At 38.0% G+C, this 22,725-nt stretch overlaps 1 protein-coding gene and 2 long non-coding RNA genes across 3 annotated transcripts in view; all 3 read right to left on the bottom strand.

The window, feature by feature from the left end:
* cdk5rap2 (CDK5 regulatory subunit associated protein 2) overlaps positions 1-22,725 on the bottom strand; it is a 117,065-nt gene that overhangs the window by 56,886 nt on the left and 37,454 nt on the right. The window lies entirely within an intron of this gene.
* On the bottom strand, positions 1,348-1,717 carry LOC119424294. The gene is made up of 3 exons (XR_005187501.1): positions 1,664-1,717; positions 1,510-1,554; positions 1,348-1,394 (listed from the first exon to the last, which is right to left on the bottom strand). It is a non-coding gene; the product is annotated as an uncharacterized LOC119424294 (long non-coding RNA).
* On the bottom strand, positions 3,737-6,996 carry LOC119424290. Its single transcript, XR_005187499.1, has 5 exons — positions 6,961-6,996; positions 6,011-6,064; positions 5,879-5,932; positions 3,936-3,989; positions 3,737-3,785 (listed from the first exon to the last, which is right to left on the bottom strand). It is a non-coding gene; the product is annotated as an uncharacterized LOC119424290 (long non-coding RNA).

Below are 22,725 nucleotides of genomic sequence, written 5' to 3'. Positions count from 1 at the left end.
TTTTTTCCTACACTTCCTTTTCTGGCCAGGCCATTTGTAAAAGCACAACTATCTAATGTGAAATGCCTTGGTCAGACTATCCAGAACATGTGAGAACAATAAAATCCATTCAGCGTGTAAGCATATATAGCACAGTAGGCAGCTCTGATGTCATGTGCCCGCAGAAATAAACCATAGATGCCTACAGTGTGAGCGCTCTGTTAGCGCCTCCCATTACTTTCTATGATGCTGTCTTTTCCAGAGGGTCTGGTTCTGGTTTGTAGCAGAGGAAGCGCGCCAACAGAGAACTTCCTTAGAAGTGTGAGTGGTGAAGTCCTCAGAGAAATCCCGCTGGCTGCGAGTCAACAGCAGTGACTAAATTGTTATCCTCTCCAACCAGTCATATACATCAGATGGTCCGTAAAAGATAAAAACACATACAAACGAAGCCACAAGCTGTTAAAAAGAGGAGAGTAAGTGTGTGACTATGATGAACTATATAGTTATAAAAGACTTTCCTCCTTAGTTCTGCAACAGGGAAGTTTTAATGTTTTCAGACATTTTGAATAAAGAGCAGGTAGTATTTCCTATGGTGGCAAGGTCCCATTGGGAAGGTAAACTATTCTGAAAGGGGTCCACTGCAATGAAAGGGGTCACAGTTTTTTCCTTCTTGCCAAGTAAACCATAGGAAGATGTGCCTCTTGCTTTTCTTGACAAAACCTCATATCAGCATTATTTTTTCCCCAAGAAATAATTAAATTATTCTGAATCAGACCATTGTTAAAACTGTAGTAGGCAAAAAAAAAAAACAATACTCATCCATTCTCACATACCTACTATAGTAAATGTGAAAATGTTCCGTGTAAACTGTGTAACTTATTGCCCAGTTGTTCATTTCCTGTAGAGACAATGGCTGTGCACCTTAATTTCTCAGCTGAAAAGATGTGAAAAGACTTGTGAAGGGTCAGTCTCGTGCCAGATTTTTAAAAGTCTAAAAGCATGGCTAAGTGGATGTTAGGACTTGTTTCTTCTTACCAGACTTAACTCCATATTATCTTTTAAAGATTATAATGTGGTTTTAGGGGTTTTGTTTTTGCTCAGCTGAGCTTTACAAACTACTTTGTCAAGGAAATCATGTGTGAACTCAAATTTGAGCATAACAATGATTCTTTGAACAGATTTAAACCCCCTAATTCTGCTTTTTGAGTGTCTTACTGTTGATCCTTTTACTCCAGGGGGTCCAGGAAGGCCCATCTCCCCTCGATCCCCCTGAAATCCATAAACACAACAGTTACTTTGTATTACACTGAGAGGATATGTTACGGAAAATAACAAGCAGAACCCTTTTCTTTTATTCTTACCTTCTCTCCTGCCAGTCCTGGCTCTCCCACAGGTCCGATAAATCCAACCAAACCCTGAAACATGGAAAGTCGATGTTGGATGGATGAATGGAAAAGAGTCTTTTGGATAAGAGGCGTGAGACAAGTACAAATATTTAAAGCGGGAAATGGTAATGTCAGGGATTCTTACCCTTTCTCCCATGGGTCCAACTATTCCTGTGATACCGGGTTCACCCTACAGACACAAATCCACTGTTACTTGTGGGATTACTATGACAAATGCATTTTTCTTGCGTTTAAAGAAAGATGGGAATGAAATGATAAATCAGACTGATTTTATTCACCTTCATTCCCTCTGCGCCAGCCATCCCAGGAAACCCGTTTCTTCCCATTCTACCCTGAAAAAATGAGCCACAGAATGATGAATAGTGAATAAGAGACATTTGCTTGCCAGTGAACACATCAGTAACACTCATCACAAATTCATAGCAAACAGAAAATGCCTTTTTCCTGTGAAATAACCGTTTAAAGAAAAATCTGTGAAGTTTGTGCTGTGTGCATGCCGCTAAAATAAGCAAGTAGTGCTGGCAGGAGTTTTAGGCACACTGCAGACATATTTAATGACTAAAATTTTTCTAGATGTATTTTTATTTAAACCAGTAATACTTTCAGGTCAGAAATGTCTCAGCCAAACTCCTAAAGACAGATTGACTCAATATTTCCAAAGTTTTATCCCAGATAAGCAGATGTAATAAATAATAATAAAAAAATAAAAAATTCAAAGTTAGCACTTTATTTCACTGAAAAACAGTAAAAGTCAACTCCTGTTGTAAAAGGAAGATTGATATTTTTGCTCTAGCGCTTGTTATTTCTTATCGCCTGTTATATATTAATATTTGCCATATATTTGGACAAAATGATTGAAAGAACATGTTTTGCAACAAAAAAAAGAAGAAAGAAAACAACAGCATATAAAAACTGTAAAAAAAAAAGAAAGAAAAGAAAAGAGAAGAAAATAATGAAAGAAAAATATAGAAGGAGGTTGTAATTTAAGAGAAAGGAAAGGAGTAGAAAGACTTGTGGCAACAAGCCAGAGCTCAATCATGGCTCCTGAGGGAGTCAATGAGACTTCCCCTCAAATAGAAGATGAAGGGGTGTGTGTGGGGGTGGGGGTGGGGGTGTAGAGTAGAAATAAAAACGTCAAAGGAAGGAAGTCAACGATGAAGAAAAACAGAGTAAATTTGGAATAATTATTCTGTCAGATAAGTAAACCTAAAAACAACTAACATATTTTTTTTCTTAATCAGTCAATAAAACATCAGAGAGAATAAAATAAACAAAACGTTCATTTCTGCAGTGGTTCATCAGCATCTTGCAGCATCTAATGACAGGTATAAATAAACCCTGGCTTTTATGAACGTTATGACAGGTGTCTCCCCCTGGTGGTAAAGACCCAGAACTGCACGAAGTACTTGGTTGTCAGTAGGTGGAGTTCTTATCCAGAGACAACATAAGAGTTGCAAGATATTAAAATAAATCAAATTTATTTATGACTTATCACATCCATCCATCATCTTTACTCGCTTCTTCCTTTTTGGGTCACAGGGGTCACTGGTGCCCATATCCAGTCATTACTGTGCGAGAGGCGGGGTCCATCACAGAGACACAGAGACAAACAAGACAAACAACCATTCACACGCTATTAACCTAACATGCATGTTTTTGGTCTGTGGGAGGAAACCGTAATACCCTGAGAAAACCCACGCATGCACGGAGAGAACATGCAAACTCCACCCGGGATTTGATCTGGTGACCTTCTCGCTGAGAGGCAACAGCTCTACCAACTGTGTCACCGTGCCACCATCGCTAACATTAATAAAAATAAAAAATAAAAACATTTAATTATAGTTATCTATTTTCCCACCTCTATGCCGTTTAGGAAAAAAAAAAAAAGCAGATACAAAGCAGTTTAAGGAACACACAATTAAAGGTTAGTAATAAAAAAATACTACATTCAATAAAAAGAGCTGATGATAAACGCCAGCAGTAGATAATGCCGAGTAAACGCCAGGCTGTTTTAAAGTAAAATTGCACTTCTGGGATGCTAACGTCATGCCAAGATTCTAGTGAGCTTTTACGTCAAGGCTGTAAATCATTTTTGGATGACTGCAAAGTTTGCAGACAGATCTAACATTATGAAGCAGCTGTGTTAAGATAAAAAAAAAACAAAAAAACACTTTAGTTCTCTTGCATGGAAACAAGTTGAAATTGAAAAGAAACTATATTTTCTTTTTCCGTAATATACTTGAACTCTTTTATTAGTTTATGGTTGTAATTAAAAGATCCAGTAATTAACAAAGATGCTGCTGTCTTTCTTCTCCAACAGCCCAGAAGCTTCAGGTGTTTTATCTAATGCCTCACCTCAAGACCTGATGGTCCAGGTGGCCCAAGGGGACCTTCATCTCCCTGGTAACAGATAGAATTGATATAAACACAACATACGTTTGGGGCATGAAATATTGTTCAGTAAAAACAAGCTTTGAGCTATAAAACTTAAATGACTGCTGGTGCTTTAGGATTTTTCTGATGTGTGTGTATAGCATCCGACAGTCTTACCTCCAAGCCTAGTACCCCTCGTGGCCCCGGTAAACCTCTGGCCCCTGGTTTTCCCTTGATGGGTAAAACGCAGTAACATTAATGTTAAGGTGTAAATATTCTTTAACAGAAATATTTTCAACCAGCTGTGAGGAAGATGGTGACATTCTGTTGGTTGGATCACATGGAGTGCCATAAAAGTTTGGGACTGACGTTCATAGTCCCCAGAAGATAAACCACCCTGTTGACTCAATCCCTGCTAGAGTTGCATTTGGGCCTCAAAAAATCTGACCCGACCCCAGCACATAGCCATTTTTTCTGAACCAGATCCGATCCGACTAATTAACTGTAACTAGAGGCCCAAATCCCCCCCCCCTTTTTAAATTAAGCTTTTACTGCTTTTGTAAGCAAATCAGTTTGACACGATATTTTAAAACCATATTTCAAAGAAAGGAAGATATAAGATTTCTTGTTTATTAACAAGTCACCAAATGGATATTGACATACAAAATGAATCGCCTAAAAAAAAATCAAATCTAAAAATAGGCTATTATATAAATGAACAAAAATATTTTAGACCAAAATTATTTGGGAAAAAAAAACAAAAACAGAACAAGGCTATTTTAATTGAATGCGCTGCTCCCTTCGGCTTTTGTAGCTTCAGATGCGGCAACTTCCTTCACCGCAGATGACAGCAGGGTGCGCTGAGGGACGCGCGCGGCCGGTGATCCATCTGGCCAATGTTTTGTCCGTTCTGCATAAATTGTCAGATCATCATATGCATAGCACAAACTGACTGCTGTATCTGTTTGGTCAACATACGATGTCAGATCGCCATATGCTCCATGTAACTAAATCAGCCATATGACAACATGACGTAACAGATTACCTGTCTGTAAACTTTGTTATTAACAGCTAATAATTTAGCAGTTAACCTGTCAGATCATCATATACTTTGTTATTAACAGCTTTGATGAACTAACAGCTCCTTTTCTAATCGGGCCACTTACAGAATACACATGCACATGCACTGCAAATTGTGTAAATACACAATAATACTATGTTTAGACCAAAACAATTTACTTACCGTCCATAAAATGTATTGCACACTGAAAATTGTATAAATACACAATAATACACCTAAACAATTTAATGACTTGCTTTTTTCATATTTTGTAGTGTAAGATCTTGTAATGTATGATAAACGGACGGCTTCTCTAAACGTTGCGGGCCTCTTGCAGAATGCGCATGCACGTACATGCATGTTAACTTTATGTATGCAACTCTGACATGTATGCAGAATGGACAGAACACCGGTCAGCGGACATGCACGGCCGATGATCCATCTGAAACTTAACAGGACTTTTAATTTTAATTCTTTCAACCGGCCGGTCAGTGGACGTGCACGGCTGATGATCCCTTTGTCCATCTGAAGCTTAAGACTTTTTTTTTTTTTACCTCTTTCAACTGGCAGGTGCACCTGACCTGCCACACATCAGCAGGTTTCACTGTGCTGGCTTTGTATAGTGATTCATCCCATTTTAAAACTGCATCAAAAGCTCAAGACCGATCCAGCCTGCCTATCAAGCACATCATTTTGGCCCGACCTGGCCTGAATTTCAAATCGGGTCAGGCTGGGCCCGGGCTCGTGTTAAAAATCGCAGCTTTAATCCTCAACACTTCCTGACTGATCCTACTTTTGTTTATTTCTACATTTGTAAAATGATTTATTTTTTCCCACATTTCGTAATTAATAACCACAGACATGCAAACACTTAAAAACATTTTATATGAAAAATGTTTAACAATGTATTTTGAGAATTTTAGCATGCTAACAGTAGCATTCAGCTAAAGCACTGCTGTGTGCTTCAACAAAGGGGGGCTGTAGAGTCTTAGCCGTATTCTGTTTTGTGTTTTAATTTAAACTTTATAGTCCAGCTAGGCAAGATGAAGGTTTAACTCACCTTTGGTCCTTCAAGGCCATTGTCTCCTGGTGGTCCCATGTCACCAGGAAAACCCTGTTGTGAGTAATAACAGAGCTTTAATGTTTCTGAAACACAGAAACATAATGCAGCAGACAAACAGAAAATACAAACCTCAGGTCCTGGTGGTCCAGGTGCACCATCAGGACCTTTCTCTCCTGACTTTCCCTGATCAATAAAAACATTGACAAAAAATTAAAATGCACAGATTCAAGTGCTTTTAAAGACATTTCAGGTAGTTTGACTTTACATACATCTTTTCTGACTGTGCCCACGTTGATGCTTTTTTTCTCTCTGCTGCATTTTACATGTTGATTTAGTTCAATTTAAATAAATATACTGAAATTAAAACATAAATATATATATTTTTTTCTTTTTTATACAAAATTATTAAACTGTTTTCAACTCTTGGGCTAAAATATTTTACTGTTCTTTTTTTTTTCTCTTCTTCTTCTTCCTAGGTTTGCCAAAGAAAGACAGTTGCACAAATGTACAATTCCAAATGAAAAATGACTTTTTGCTGGCCGTTGCATAAAACCACTGGCATATCTGTCCACTAAGTGGAAGACTAGCCTGACAGCTGCTCAAAAAAGCTGACTGGATTATGGAAATAAAGACCACCCACCAGCACCTCTGAGGATCACTCAAATATTCTTTAATACACAAACGTTCCCTATAAGCCTAAAAAGAAAGTGTAAAAATATAATCCAACAGACTAAATGTATGTAAAGTGTTTATTTAAGTGAACACAAATACATTTTTATTGCCTATGAAGTACAATGTGAGGCGTGATTCGCAGAAATGCACAAACAACTTTCAGCTTTCAGTTCTGGAAGCTTTAAAACTCTGGCCTGGTATAACGAGAAAGACAATGATGATAAGTGACTATCGTTGTTGCCTGGCAGCTTAACGAAGACAACAGCACAACAGGAATTTGCAGCTACAGATGTTAAGAGTTTCATCATCTGATCTAAGTTTAAATTAGAGCGTGAACGAGCAAATTGTTGGTCGCATCCTTTAGATGAAAAACATAGTGTTAACATCATTATCACGACAGATCTAACCTGTGGTCCTGGTTTCCCACGAACACCTGGTAACCCTGGAACCCCCTGGATGCCCTATCCAGTGGAAACAAAGCATAAAACATGGACAGACGGTAAGGCAGCATCCAGAAAAAAACAAATAAATAAGCTCAAATTTCTTTAAGGAAACAGACATTAGACATGCATGACTCTGGCCTCGGGGTGGGGGGTGATCTGTGATGAACTAGTTTTACTTACACACAGAAACAAATGTGGAAGATTGATATGAAAATGTCCATGAGGCAGCAGACATCTGGCTAAGTCATCTAAACATGTTTCGTAACATGGGATCTGTGTGACTGGAAGCTGTGTGCAGGAAAGGGTGTATTCAACTAAGGTCATCTACCTTGTCTCCTTTGTACCCGATCTCTCCTTGCTCTCCAGGAATCCCTACGTCCCCCTGATGGAGAAAGAGGGGGGCAAATGCACGCAGGAAGATGGATGAGGTTTGGGCAGAAAGAAAAAGAAATGGAAAAACATTAGGGGCAGGTGGGGTTATAACGTCCTACTTTGTCCATCACACTCAGCTTTTTCAACACACAAAACAAATTAGCACCTTGTGCATTATAAACATTGATGCAAATGAATGTAGTTTGTTGAATAAGCCAAGCTGTTCATGTGGTGACAATGTGTCCTTTAAACACAGTTGATAACAATCGCTCCATTCTGTCGCACCACATGTTTCAGAGACTGAGCCAGGCTTCAACAAACTAATAATGGTAGAGTTTGGAGCATTTCTGTACAAGAAGCCTTCTTGAAATGTAAAATAACATCATTTAAATGTTAATTTTAATCTGTTTTGCAACCTCTTGTCCACTAAGAGACACGGCGAATGAATTTCAAACTTTTAGCAAAACATTTGCAAGGAAAATTTGAACAAACATTAAATGTGTTGCGATCTTTCTCCCGCTGCCAAGCTCAGAAGATTAAGAATTTTACAAAAACATCTTTCAGATTTTATTTGTTTGTTCTAATGTTGAAATGCTGCTGAGATCTTCAGGCCAAACCCAGCTTATAAAAGATGAACAAATTCACAAAATAAAATGCTCCTGAAAAGCTTTGCTGAAAATTTACTCACTCAGCAAAACAAAGCACATTTAATTTATCATTTTACCCTTAAGTACCGTAAGTTGTTTGTCTTTCTTAATACGGCAAAGCTTTCTTAAATTATTTAGCAAAGTATTTCTTGACAACAATTATTACATTCTTAAAATTTCAATAAAGATATAAAAGTTTCTGCATTGGATTCCAGACAAAATGACACACAAATGACTGATATTTGAAGAAATATGTCAAAACTACTGACAAAATTAATTTGGAACAATCACCAGACATTTGTTACTTAGGTCAAAGGTGAAATCTCAAGGAAAGCATGCTTTATGTCCAAAGGCTGGCAGAAACAACTACACAACAATGCAAAAAGCACAAATCAATCACATGCTTAAAACTCAGACTAATAACAGGAATATTCAGATCACCTTATCACCTTTCAGTCCTGGTTCTCCAGGATTTCCAGGGACCCCCTGGAACAAACAGACAAATGTATTAGAAAGTTACAGCCCAGAAATTTCTGGTGTTGCACTGCACTGATGTTTTGAGAAGAACGTTGATTTCTAAATGTTTTTTTTTCATCTAATTTGAATTCAAACCATTTTTTCCCCCATTCTCTTATTTAATATCACACAAAAGGCAGCTCCAATAGGAAAATGCTTGTTTGTGAGAATACCTTCAGTCCAACAGGTCCAGGAAGGCCCATTTCTCCCACAGGTCCCATATCACCCTGGTGCCAGAAAGAAGATGGGATAGCCAATAAACATTTAGTGATAACACATGCTTAAAGAACAGATAAACACATGACTGCGACATTATTTTAACGCATGCAATGTGTACACCCTCTATCTTCGTTTACTAAAGGCAAGACCAAACACTGCTTCCAGATTATCCATGTACGTCTCAAACTACACAAAAAAACAGCAGCTGAACATGGAGAAGCCGGGAACATTTTTCATCTGAAGCTTGAAATAAAAAGGGGTCTTGGCTCAGTCTTTAAAATACTTGTCTCTTTGAAAAGTGCACTCGCACATGCGACAAAACATGTCGCTGACGTACAAAACGTTATCCCTTTAAAGAAATCAGCTCATTTGGTATCAAACGTTCAAATGAAATAAAAGAAACCAATTCCAAGAGCTTGAAGTTATTATGTAGTCGAGTTTTTGATGATAATTGTTCGTAACCATCATCCTCCACTGATCCCATTGACCCTTTTAAAGCTTGTTGTAGTGCTATAGACATGCATGTAGAAATCTGTTATCAATGCCTGAAACAAGTGGGATCCAAGTTTAATTCCAGGCCAGTAAAACCTGTCCAATCAAGATTAAATTTAACCCAGAAGTAGTTTAAATGCATGCTCCGAGACATTTTCTTATGGGTTCAAACTGCAAAAGCATCTGTCTAGACATTTTCTTATCCTCCCTGTCCTTACAGAGGCCAGCCTTCACTTAGAGCTGATGGCTTTGAGTCCTTAGCGGAGGGTGTCTGTATATTTAAATGAGTTCACTATTGCTGGTACAACTGGTGTCAGAGGAGGCGAAGCTTAGATCTATAATCAACGAATTCTCTGATTACAGACCTACTGTAAGCCTAGAATAGACCGGGAGCGGCGACAATGACAGCTGAAGGCACGACAAGAAAAAGTAGTGAGACGTTATAATCAGACAAAACTATGTGGTCGTCACACTGAGGAGACACACAGGGCAAGGTGATGGGTGGGCAAGTTCTGGTCCAAAAATAGATCAGGAGATGAAGATTTGGATGTGTTGCGAATTTTGATTGATTAACCTAAAAGCGTCGATAACTTATCACGCGTGACTCACGTTTAAAATCCACTCTTCTGCCATATTTTAAAAATTATTTAGTCGTTAAAAGTTGATTGTGTTTCTGGCACCACTTCACAATCAGGCTCTCTTTATAGATGGCTATATAAACACTTTATAAATCATTAATAACTGCTTATTATGCATTAATTAAGTGTGACAGAGAAAAAACGGAACAGTTTGTTCGCCTATTTATTTCATGTCAGACTAAGTTACTACCTTGTGAGCACAATAAGCATTTGTAAACCTATCTTTTAGGATATAATATTAGTTGTAGATACTTGTAATGCAGTGATAAAGTACAATTTTATATGCTAATGAAATAGATTTACAAATGCTTATTGTGCTTACAAGTTAATAACTTGGTTTGAAATATAACTTTAGATGAAATATACAGGTGAACAGATTTGGCTCATTATTTGGCAACAAACTGGTCAGTTTTGTCTCTCTGTCACCCTTAATTAATGCATAATAAGCAGTTAATGATTTATAAAGTGTTTATAGAGGAATTAATAACTATGCTATAACCATCTATAAGGGGAGCCTTACTGTATGTAACAGTGTTTGGTAATCCACACCGGTATATGTCTGTGTAAACAATAATGCAACAATAATAATTAAAAAAAACAAACACTTTAGGTTTTATTTAAAGGCAGTGCTGCACATTTATTAGTGTAAATTGTATCTGAAGGGAAACAAACCCCAAAGATGATTACTCTAAGAGAAACAACAATTTCACACAAAAATACAACTAGCAGTACTCACAATGAGTCCAGGAACTCCATTTGGACCTGGAGCTCCCAAGTCTCCCTACAGAGAGAAAGGGAAAGATGATGTGAGATGGAAAGGGCAGGAGAAGTTTTAGGCTTAGTGGCTCATTTTATAAAACAAACATGCTCAGGAGAGCAGCTCAGTATTCACTCAGGGGGGCTGTGTGCACGTTTGAGTGAACGTGTCTGAGGTAAAGGTGGTGGGGGATGTGAGCCTGTCTGGCATTTTCAAATAAATAAATTAAAAAAAAACAGTGTGTATCTTAAAGGGATAGTCTGGTCACTTTCAAAAGTGATGTTCTGTCATCAATAGTGAATATCCTTTCAGCTGTGACGAGTCAAAGAAAGAGGCTAAACTCTTTGTCCAGACTAAACATAATGGTCTTTTTTTTTTCAGGCTTGTTTAACAACTCTTTCTCAAAGATGTCCAGTACATTTCTCATGACACAATTTGTTTGGTTGCATCCGTTATCTCAACTGAACAACGTCTGTGTTACAGTGTGAATGAACATTCATGCCATTAACCACAAATAGCATTAGCGCTACTGAATGTCTCAGTCCGGCTGATGTAATCCATCACAAGTTCTGCACGGTCCATGCTCACTCAGCACACATACATTTGAAAAGTAACGCGAACGTTGCTCAGTTGAGAAAACGGCAAGAAACTAAACGAATGACGTCATGCAAAAGTGTCAAAGTATTTATTAATAGCAAGCATAGCGTTCTTTCACACCTGCATGACAGTTTTGGGAAAAAGAGGGTTAAAAAGGGTTAAATAAGCTTAAAAAAAAATGTCTAAAATAAGATTTCTCATAGCCTGAAAGACGACTACTGCCTCTTTCTCCACATTCGGTGACCGAACATCCCTCCAAAAACAACCAAACTCTCCCTTTAATGACTATGATAACTTAATTTGTTTTTCAGTGCCTCCAGCAGCAGAAATCAGATTCTCTTAGTGCAGTAAGAGCTGCCAGCAGCGGTTTGACTTCGTGCCTTTGCACTGCAACACATCAATGCTCTGCTCTCTTCACAGATTTTCCACTTAATTTCCCTAATGCAGCTACCCATTACTGGCATTTTTTTTTAAATCCTTGCATCCCCCAAACACGTTTATTTTAGGTAAATAAGGAGTTTGCTCTCTTTTCCTCAAAGATTTTTGTAAATCCAGAAAACACATTTCCAAACAAAGCAGTCTCAATATTTTCTATCTTTTTTTTCCTTTCTACCTTCTTCCTTTTCATTTGCCAAATCTTTTCCCCATCTTGAAAACAGCAAAAGGTTTAGCTGAAAGATTAGCCTTATTTGAAATAAAATGAAAGCACTCACGTTAAGAAAATGATTTAGTAAAGGTTTAGCTGCCTGATCTACATTATCAGAACCATCAGGCACGTGCGTCTGAAGCACCTTTTGCACATTTTGTATTTAAGGAAATGTCAAGCTACAACTTGCTGATGCGTTTGCATTTTCCACTCTAATACGGTCCAGCATTTATAGGAATGACGGTCGAAACCCAGAGAATGAAAATGTGAAGATCAAATAATTTGATGTTTTCCATATGGACAGAAACATGCAACAGACTGTTTGCTGACACATCATAACAGAATTAGAGCAATTACTCAAAATGACAACTCGTTGCGTCATTTAGTGCTGTTGGAGATCAAGTTCTAAAAGTGCTCTATGTGTGGTAGTGGCTAATTTTACAGTAGTGCGTGGAAAAAGGTTGAAAATACAAAAACTGTTCTCCACTTAGTCTTGTGGGTTTTTGCAAATGGGTGCCAAGTCAAATTATTTACAACAGTCAAAAGGCACAGGATGAAACTGAATACATTAGAACATCTACTTCAAACAAAACAGAAACAAAACATGCTGGACAGCCACATAATTTAACTTGCAGCACAGCTAAACCCATCAGGGGAGCTGTGTGTGGGAGTCAAGCCCTCTCCCTCAGGTTGTGTGTGCGTGTGTGTAAAGGTAGAGGGTGATGTTTTTAGGTTTGTGAGTAGCTGAGTGTGTAACATACTGGCTCTCCATCTGGTCCAGGTGGTCCTCTCTCCCCAAAGTCCCCTGGAAATCCCTGATAACAGAGAGACTAACTTTAATTCAATAATTCAATTAAAAAGAAAACTTTTCAACAATTCCAGCTCTGGCCACATGGGGGCGACAAAAGTGTGAATGCAGATCAAAATTTTTTTTTCTTTCTTCTTTTCAACAAACAAATAATTAACACAGCCAGCATTTATGGAGCAACATTATAATTTATTAAAGTTGTGCAACTCCTGAGTAAACAATCAACTCCCCTTTTAATTATATTTTCAGTTCTCTCCAGGAAATAACCAACTAAGAGTCAGGCAGGTAAGGTACATTTTTATCAGCTGTAGTTGTGGCCAAAAGTTTGCTTTCATTTTTATTTTTTAACGATTTGCTCAAACCATTATTTTTCTTGTTATACAATTTACTGTGGATTTTCTCACATCTACACAAAGTCACAGTTATATAAATGCAAAGGCCTATCTAATATGTTTTAACAAGTGGAGGTGAAGTCTTCCTTGATAAGGCCAAGGTCAATTAAATTCTTGTTAGAGACTATAACTGACAGCAGCAGATAAGTCCTCATTGCCAGAAAAAAAAAAGTACACATTCTGAAAAGCCAAGTCTATATCAGAAAACAACCTTCTGTTGTATGCAACTTAGACGCTTAACCAAAGGTTAATGAACGTGGATGTTTAAATTTGAGCCTGTATTCATAATGTCCTGCATGGATTAGGAAAAAATCCTACATAAATTCCACTTGTACACCCAGTTCTTGCTTAAAAAAAAAAAAAAAAAAAATCTTAGAAATTGTATCGTTAAGCCACCCTGGAAAAAGTACGGTTCATATCAATCATTAAAAGCTCCAAATTACTACAACATTAACAGTAATGGTTGAAATGTAATAGTTCATTTCACTGACTGGCCAAATACAGTTAAAAATAATAATAATAAAAATCAACAGAGGAAGCATTTGGCTCTTATAATACTAGTTATCATTCTCTCTATAAACTTTTACAAAACAATAGTACTACTGTTGGAAATGCTCACTACCTCATTTAATCATGCAGAGTAAAACACAATGTTAAATATAGAGTGATTTAAAAATATGTACAAAATAGGGCTTAACGGCTCTATTAAAAGTATTAAATTATCTGCTGCAGGGTGTGGGCGGCTGACAGCATACACTTTATAAATGCTACAGGAGAGACTGAGAGCCAAGTAATTATTCTGTCCATTTAGCAGTAAACAGGGAGCTAATCTAAGCTAATCTAACTGTTTGTGGTGTGGCAGAGAAAAACCACATCTGCAAAAAGCCACGCAGCCAAAGAGCTTTAAACCAGCACCATTTAGAAACACTTATATAATAAGTGGGCTCTGTGATTCGAGCCTCAGTGCATTGTTTCAACATACTGATTACTGCAAGCTCCACGAAATGTCAGTTATTTCTGTAAGAGCTGAGATTATTTAGATTACAGCATGAATATTTTATTTTTATCACTACCCCGTCTTATAAGTACAACCTGCAGACTAAATGTGAGTCTTTTTGATTTTTGAACAATTTTGACCTCATGCAAAGTTTAAAAAAAAGAACATTCTGGGGTTGATGCAGATGCTCACCCCAGTGTTTAAAAAAACACAACATCTTTTCAAGTCAGCGTGGCAATCCGAACTACACACTTGTGCACAGTTTTTGTGCTCCTACAAGGCTTTTGGGACCACGAATAAACAAGGTGAGTGTTTGAATAACCCAGGTTTATAGTGCTAAAGAGGGATGCAAGCGCCACAGACATCTATGAAGTTTCACAGTGACCCTAAAGTAGAATCAAACTGCTCAGTCACTGCTGCCATAAAAGTTAAGGACAAATGTAGAAAAAGTGTATTTGCCAAAGGTTTTAAAGAGTCACATGAAATTTAAGTGGATGCCTTGGCTTATGGCTGATATGAAAAACTACAATGGATGGGTCTCATAAAGACAATCACCAAAAGGCAAACAAAACCAGACATGCATAAAGACAAAAATAAAAAAAATAAAAAAAGGAAAGCTGAAACAGAGAACTATTGGCAGTGCACTTCGGAAACTTTTTATGCTCTCCGCTCTTTTCAACATATCTCTTCCCTCACTGCCTTTTGGTCTGACCGAGTCTGAGAGTGCACTTCTTTGAGAGAATACAAGGTTCGTGGTTACAACCATTAAAATGTTTGGCTCAGGTTTTTGCTGTTCCTCTGTTGTTTCTTCTCCATCAAACAGGAAAGGACATCTTTCCAGGAACGTCTTTCCATTTTCCATACAGAAGCAATGGGATGCAGATTTTTAAACCATCTTTATTGCATAACCTCTATTGAGTCCTTCTCAGACAGCATACAACATAAACATACATACATCATTTTTAGTACTCTCTTGTACAAAGGCAAAACTGCTGTCGTCATATATCATCCACAATGTGCTACAGGCAGGGAAATATATAAAAAAAGATAACACTTCTTTCCAAATATTTTAAAATTTATGTGACCTGTGAAACAACCAGAAAACGGTCCATGAACGACAGAGCAAAATCCTCCATGTGTGAGGAGATAAACCCAGCACTCGTATAAAATGCAAACAACGCCACTCAAATGGTGATAATGCGTCCACATCAACCTCCTAAACGTTTCCATATTTGCAGCATAAACTTCACTTCTAAAAGCTTCACACTCAGCAAACTCCATGCTTTGTGCGCTCAAAAAGTCTTGGCCCACAGATGCCGTATTTACTGAAAAGTCAATAAGCAACAGCTGCAAAATGATCTCAGCAGTGTGTTTCAGGGTTACACACTCATTTCAGGACTTTGAACGCTATCTAACACACACAGTAATGGTCTTCCCCACCCTCAGATGCAACTGGTGTAAATCCACAGTATTCAAGCTGCATTTAACTGTTTTGATAGTCATGGAAATAATGGGCTCACTAACAATGCACATGCAGAACTTGTGCATTTCCACATGTAAAAGTCTTGGATTGTTTGCACTGAATGCTCTCAGTACAAAAAAAAAAAAAAAAAAAAAAAAAAACTTCAGCAAAAAGTGACGTCATAGATGCAACCAGGAGTAAACTTTTAACATGTAAATCATAAGCTACTTAAAATGCAAAAAATATTTCCTGACATATAAGACACGTACAGGTATAGTACATGGTATAGTACATGGTGTATATGCTAAATTTAAATATATCTTAAAAATATCTTAAAATTTAAAACATTAAAATAAATTTAATTTAAAGCAAGAAGTCCAACATGTAAATGCCTCTTCTTGACATTTGAAACACTACTAATAAAACTATTAGTAACCTATATTTCAATGAAACAAGAAAACTACTGATTTTACAAAAATACCATATTTTTCGGACTATAAGGCGCACCAGAATATAAGGTGCATTAAGCGAAATAAGTTCATTTTGAAAGGTTTTTGAGCACCGTGTATAAAATTGGTTCGAGGTCAGTAAGCACAACCAGAATTAATTCATAAGGTGCACCGGATTATAAGGCTCACTGTTGATTTTTGAGAAAATTAAAAGGATTTTAAGTGTGCCTCACTGTCCAAAAAATACGGCATTTAAAATTCTGCTTTTTGTAAACAGTTTCCTAATTAAAAGTTACTTGCATTACTTTTTGGGAAATCTGACAGAGCATATGCAACATAGGAGTTAAAGAGATATTTGAGCCAATTTAAAATGGGGCTGTGATGAAAAGACAAAGTAGAAAAAGTACGAAGAATTAATTTTGTAATAGTTATAGATACATTTCTTTGAACCATCTCAGTTTAGAAGAAAGTTTGTCTGACAAGCTAATAAGTCCTAATGCAAACAAGACTTTTGGGATTTGGTGCCATCTTATTAAAAAAAATCTTCTGATCTTCAAAATTTCTTAGCAGAACACAAATATTTACTTTTACACCACCGTCAGTTTCATCTGGCATGGTTATTTAGCAGAAATAATATGAAAATCCTGCCAAAATTGATCCTAGAAGTGCTAGTTCTGAGTGCTGCTATATATGACCAAGAAAATAACTAGAATTAAGTGTAAATAACAGTGTTTTGCAAAACTGATAACAATATAAAGAATTATAAGATACCAATTACAGGAATCAACGTAAAACTGCTTAAAAAAGGCAGAAATACACTTTGTTCTTTGTTGTGTTCAGACTAGCCGTGAGCTAACTGGTCCCGTTTAAAGAGCTAACTACAGCAGGTAAGATAATAATCGTTCAACGGTTTTCCAGAATACTTTACGTTAGAATGTCAAAATGTCACCAAATTAGTACTTTAATTTGTGCTTTGGGATTATATTGACACAGAAGAATTCACTTAATCTAAATCCAAATGGGAGTCAATGTTTAGTAAAGTATTATGTTCTGTAAATCACCGACCATGGTGGGTTTGTTTAGAATATTTGTCCAATTGGACTAGTTAAAATTGGCGTGGAGGCTGCACAGCTACAGAAAGAAAAGTTCTGCAGAGAGTGGTGAAAGCTGCACAGAAGTCTGTTGGAGTCAGCCTCCCCACCATCACAGACAGCTACACCTCCAGATGCAGGAAGAGGGCCACCTGCATCATGAAGGACCCCACTCACCCAGCACACACTTTTTGCTCCGTTCCCCTCAAGCAGAAAGTTGCGGAGCATTAATTGCAGAACCACTAGACTGAAGAACAGCTTCTACCCTGAAGCTGTTAGACTAAAACAAAACAAAAAAAATATCACTAATCAGAACTATAACTGTGAAAAAAACAAATAAAAATAATTAAAAAAAACACTGTAATGCCACTTTGATTGGTGATATGTGCTACTGATTATCCATGCTGCTGATCTCAAACTGCTGATTATTTCATGCTGCTGTGTTCATTCGTACTCATCTGCTCACACAGACTCATGTTCGTGCTGCTGTTGCTCGGCATATTGTTTTGCACTATTAGTGTTTAGCGTATTTCTTAGTTCATATCTCAGACCCTTATTTACAGTCTCTTTTTACACTTTATATTTTTGCTATTGTTGGATGTAACTGGGACCCTGTTCACAATTTTGTTCCACCTCATGTACCACATTTGATGCAATTGACAATAAAACCTTCCTGAACTTGAATTTGAACTTAAAACTTTTTTTTTTGCACTGCTGCAACACGTAGTTAGTTAGTTTCTGGAGAGGTGCACATCAAGGTACTACTACATTGTTTTAACATACAATGGGGGAGTTTCTTAAATGTATTTAACCAAATTGATTTTTAAGAAAATATTCAATAATAAAAATTAAATGACAAAAACACATCATGCACAATCAGTTAAACACATTAAATACATCACATTAAATAATATTTATCTGTAAAGTATGTTGAGACAAAACTTTACCGGCCTACCCATCTTGCCCCTCTTCCCTGGTTCACCGGGGATACCCTGAAAATCCAAACAGGAAGGAAAACGGGTGGGAAAGACAGGAATAGACAAAAAACAAAGAAAAAAGTCAGCTGTTGAGCAAAAGCCTAAAATATTATTGGACAAAACACACAAATAGAATGCTGCAGCTATACGTTAATCCCGTCTCCTGTTTCAAAAGAAGCCTATGCATCATTTTTAAACAAAAGCTTCTCTTTGAGTTATAAATGGGTAGACGCCTAAGGTTTTTACAAGCCGTTTTTCTGACTAGTGATGGAGGGGTCCTGATTACACCCCCTCTGCTTTGACACAAGTCCCTGAAGCGTGTCATAAGAAGGCTAATCACTCCTTGGTGTACAGAGAGAGGAGGCGTGGAGTTCAGGCAGTTCAAAGACTCTAAGAGGAAGCTTTTGTCATATGAGTCATAAACACCTCCACACAGTTGTACACAGCAACGTCCCAAACTGCTGGGGACCACTTCTGGTGCAGTACAAGACAAGTGAATGAAACTGGCAGGAGAGGAGGGGTTGTCGTCACCCTTTTTAAGGACGATGATTAAGTTCACGTGGTCACGGTTCGTTTTTGTAGTAAAAGACGATGCATTTGATCAGAACTCACTCTTTCACCATCAGGCCCAGGCAGGCCGAAAAGACCTGGGATTCCAATGAAACCCTGCAGCAAAAGAAAAAAAAAACAAGTATACCATTGTGAATATGTACACAGAATACAAAACAACAAGGAAACAGTAGCGCCCGTTGGCGCTAAAGTTGGATTTCAGGGGCCGACGGTCCAGGGTGGGCTTCCATGAAGAACCAAGCCATGAGGCAAGTGTATATGCCCATGGACTGCATGGTGCTGGCTTCCACGATGTAGTCCAAGGGCACATACCCTCACGCCAGGGATCTCTGAAGATAACCAGGGCGATGCACTGGGCTGCCATTGCAATGGAAGACACACTCTCACACAAATGGAGGAAAACAAGCACAACACAACAGCTGAATGCCAACACAGTTGAGATGCAACGTTACATTAACACATTATGAAATATGCAGCAAAAGGTGGCTCAGAGAGAGGGGGAGAGGGGACTAAAGTGCCTCTGGAACAGCAGGGCCTCATATGGAGTTTAAACAGGAAATTCCAGCATTCGGGGGCAGGGGAGACTTAGGAACAGTCAAGGAAAGCTGATAGAGAACTTTTATTGGAACCAAGCATAAAAATCAATTTGTAATTGTGACTGTGTGTGTTTGTGACTTATCAACTCAGATTATGGTAACTGCAAAAGGTCACAATGTTTACACAACAAGTGAAGGTAGCACGCTTCATAGTGTTGCACACTAGACTAGTGTGTGGACTTTTTAAATGTATAAAGGTGAATGCTAGTGCACTTAATGCATCCTCTCATGTGTGCATGCATGTGGATGTTGTTTCACAGAGCTATGCAAACAATCTTTCATGCTGCACCGGCTTTGCGGCATAAAAGACTAGTAGTGTGTGGCCCATGATTAGTCAACTCTGTGTGTTTTAACTGAGCTTTACAGCTACCTTCTGCAAATATACTGTATAGGAAACATCAGTGTGCCATCAGGGTGACAGCCTTGCTGATAAGTAAGTTACTAATCCTATCAAAGCACCATCATTGGTGATTTTATCGAACAAAAAATCAAACGCATATTTAAAGGAAATTAATTTAAATCTCCTTACCCGAACACCTTTATTCCCCACTGGTCCTATAGGCCCTGGTAAACCCTGAAAACAACAAAGCAACTTTACTTCAAGAGCCTCAAACTTTCATGGGAGTCTACCTGATTAAATGTACCTGTGACAAATCAAACTACACTTTATATTGATGCAGCAATGCAACTATCACAGAGAATAATGTATTTAAAGTCCAATGTATCACAGTTAAAAACAATAGCTTTGAGCAATATATTTTAATAGATGCCTCGGAGGGCATCACAGTTATTTCAGAGACAGCAGCTTGAGTGTTGGAGGTCTTGTAAAATGCATTTATTTGTCTTTTCAAACAAAATTCGACAATTTATGTAATTAAAAACAATGCAATTCCAAGTCATGTGATAAACATAGTAGGCTATCTAGTCTCACTATGGCCCTGAACATAACAGTACCAGTCACAGCAGAGGATTTACTGCACCTGCCTGCCAGGATAACCTTTGGCACCAGGGCTTCCGACTGGACCTTGTTCTCCCTGGTGGAAAGACAGAAGGAGAAGTGAGAAGGTACAATGGAGAGGTAAGATGAGTGGACAAAATTAAAACGCACAAAGAACTGATTTATAAATTTTAACCTAAAATGATTGGTTCATTTTGACATTATGACTTTTGTTTATATTTTATGAAATCATCTGCAATTAAGATAGATCTAAACTCGCCTGATATATTCTGAAGTTCATCCATCCATACATACATACATCCATCCATCCATCCATTTATTTTCTAAAATAAATCATTGATTTGTCTTTCCATCTTTTTATGATCACTCTTGAGGAAATAAACTTGCACAACCATACCTCAAGCATTTAAAATGAAAAAAAAAAAAGTATTACCTGTTCTGAAATTGTAATTTAATAAACAATGAGTATATTAGTATTATAAAATATGTAAATTAAATTCCAAACAGAAAAGCTATTATTGCATGTTGGAACATTGCAATTTATTCACAACACACCATTGTGAAACTTGTTAGTTTCATTTAGTTTCCCCCACACACACACACACATTTTAACTTTATTGTTAAATAGTTAGAACTGGCAGCACAGTGGCGCAGTTGGTAGAACTGCCGCCTCTCAGCGAGAAGGTCACTGGATCCAATCCCGGACGGGGGACCATTCTGGGTGGAGTTTGCATGTTCTCTCCGTGCTGCGTGGGTTTCCTCCCACAGACCAAAAACATGCATGTTAGACTGATTGGTAACTCTAAATTGTCTCTAGGTGTGAGTGAGAGAGTGAATGGTTGTTTGTCTCATTTGTCTCCATGTGTCCCTGTTAGGGACTGGAGACCTGTCCAGGGTGTACCCCGCCTCTCGCACAGTGATAACTGGATATGGGCACCAGTGACCTCCGTGACAAGAAAAGGACAAAGTGGGTAAAAGATAATGGACGGATAGTTAGAACTGTAAAAATATATCCTGACAATATTTTATATCATCATGACTGTGAATGAAAAGAGTACAGATAGAAATTAGGATGTATGCAGGTCTTTAAAAGAACCCAATTAATGGTTTGTGTTCATAGGTGACCACTTTGTTGTGCAAAAAAAACAACCCTAACTTCGTCACAGAAATAATTGGCATTACTAATATAAAAGGCATTGTGTTCACCAATTCAAATGGGTTTTTAAAGTATTTAAAAGTGTCTGTGTGTAGATGCTGATGAGGAAGTTATGTGTGTTTAATTAACAGTCAGAAAGCATAACAAACACACACACAAAGCAAGTTGTGTCCAAATTTCATAGAGCACAAGTGTCCAGTCCATGTATAACTTTCTTTGACACGCCCCTCTCCTGGATAAATACACTGCATAATCCTCAGAAGCCAGAAAGACTTTGACTGAGCCCTTTAGCTGACCAGCATTGCGGAGGTGGTTTGGGGGGTGGGGGGTAGAACTTTGAACTCAACCAGTGGTGTATTACAGTAACAGAGTCCTCAGCACTTCATGCACACCAGCTGGGTTTTACTGTCCAATAGCTGAAAAACTCACGATGCCAAACAGTTGTGTCTGTTACTCAGACACTTGGGCTGTGGTGATTCAGAACCCAGGCCAAAGTCATGATCAACAGCAGAAGCGAGGGCAGCTCTGTGGGAAACAGGGGGGCGTTCAAGCATCAGTGCAGGACATAATGTAGAGAGAGAGCGAGCGGAATGGCTCCACAATGAGCGGTGCAGGAACTCTTTATGTTGATGACATCATTCTGACAATGGGAGCTTGCCTAAATAGGGTTTGTTATGAGACTTTTGCTGCTCTTGTTGCACTTAAAGAGGATTGCATGCTTTGCAAGATTAACAAAGTGGAACAATGAAGAGAATGTTCCATTCTAATGACGCAAGTTGTGTCTGAATGGAAGCATGAGCCTGATTTAAAATAGATCTAGACTAAAGGATGGATGCTTGACTCTTAAAATAATGCTGGGCTGGATGAAACGGCTAGAGACGTGTCGCCTCTACCTTAGCAAGGGATAAAAAAAAAAAGTTCACCGAACAGATTTTCACAACTTAACCGAGTAGCAAATTGAGCGCACGAGAGAAAATAATTTATTATTTCACAATCCTCTAAAAAACACTGAATATAAGACTAGTACAACTAAAGCAGAGGGGAAAAACGGTTCTCCAGAGCTGCTGTGTAATAAAAACGAGTGTGTCGCTGTTGGCCTAGTTGGCTTGTTCCTGGTTTTTTCACTCCGATTTCTCTTTCTATTTGGCATCATTTTGTAATATCCTGAGGAACATCTCTGTAGCATAGTGCTGGCCAGATGTCTGTCTTCACTGGTGCTTCATAACACTCTAATCTAATCTGGCAGTCCTGCAGGCCAACTTGGTGCACACACTCACATGCACACAGACAAAGGTTAAACAACCTGAGGTGATGATTGAGGATTTAGAGAACGAGGTGAGACTGAAGGGTTAGACACCGGGCAACGAAAACCCAAGCATTTCAGAAACT

The sequence above is a fragment of the Nematolebias whitei genome, chromosome 18, assembly GCF_014905685.2.
Source record: "Nematolebias whitei isolate Nwh7 chromosome 18, NemWhi1, whole genome shotgun sequence".
NCBI lineage: Eukaryota > Metazoa > Chordata > Actinopteri > Cyprinodontiformes > Rivulidae > Nematolebias > Nematolebias whitei.
This window is presented reverse-complemented; position numbering and strand designations above follow the sequence as displayed.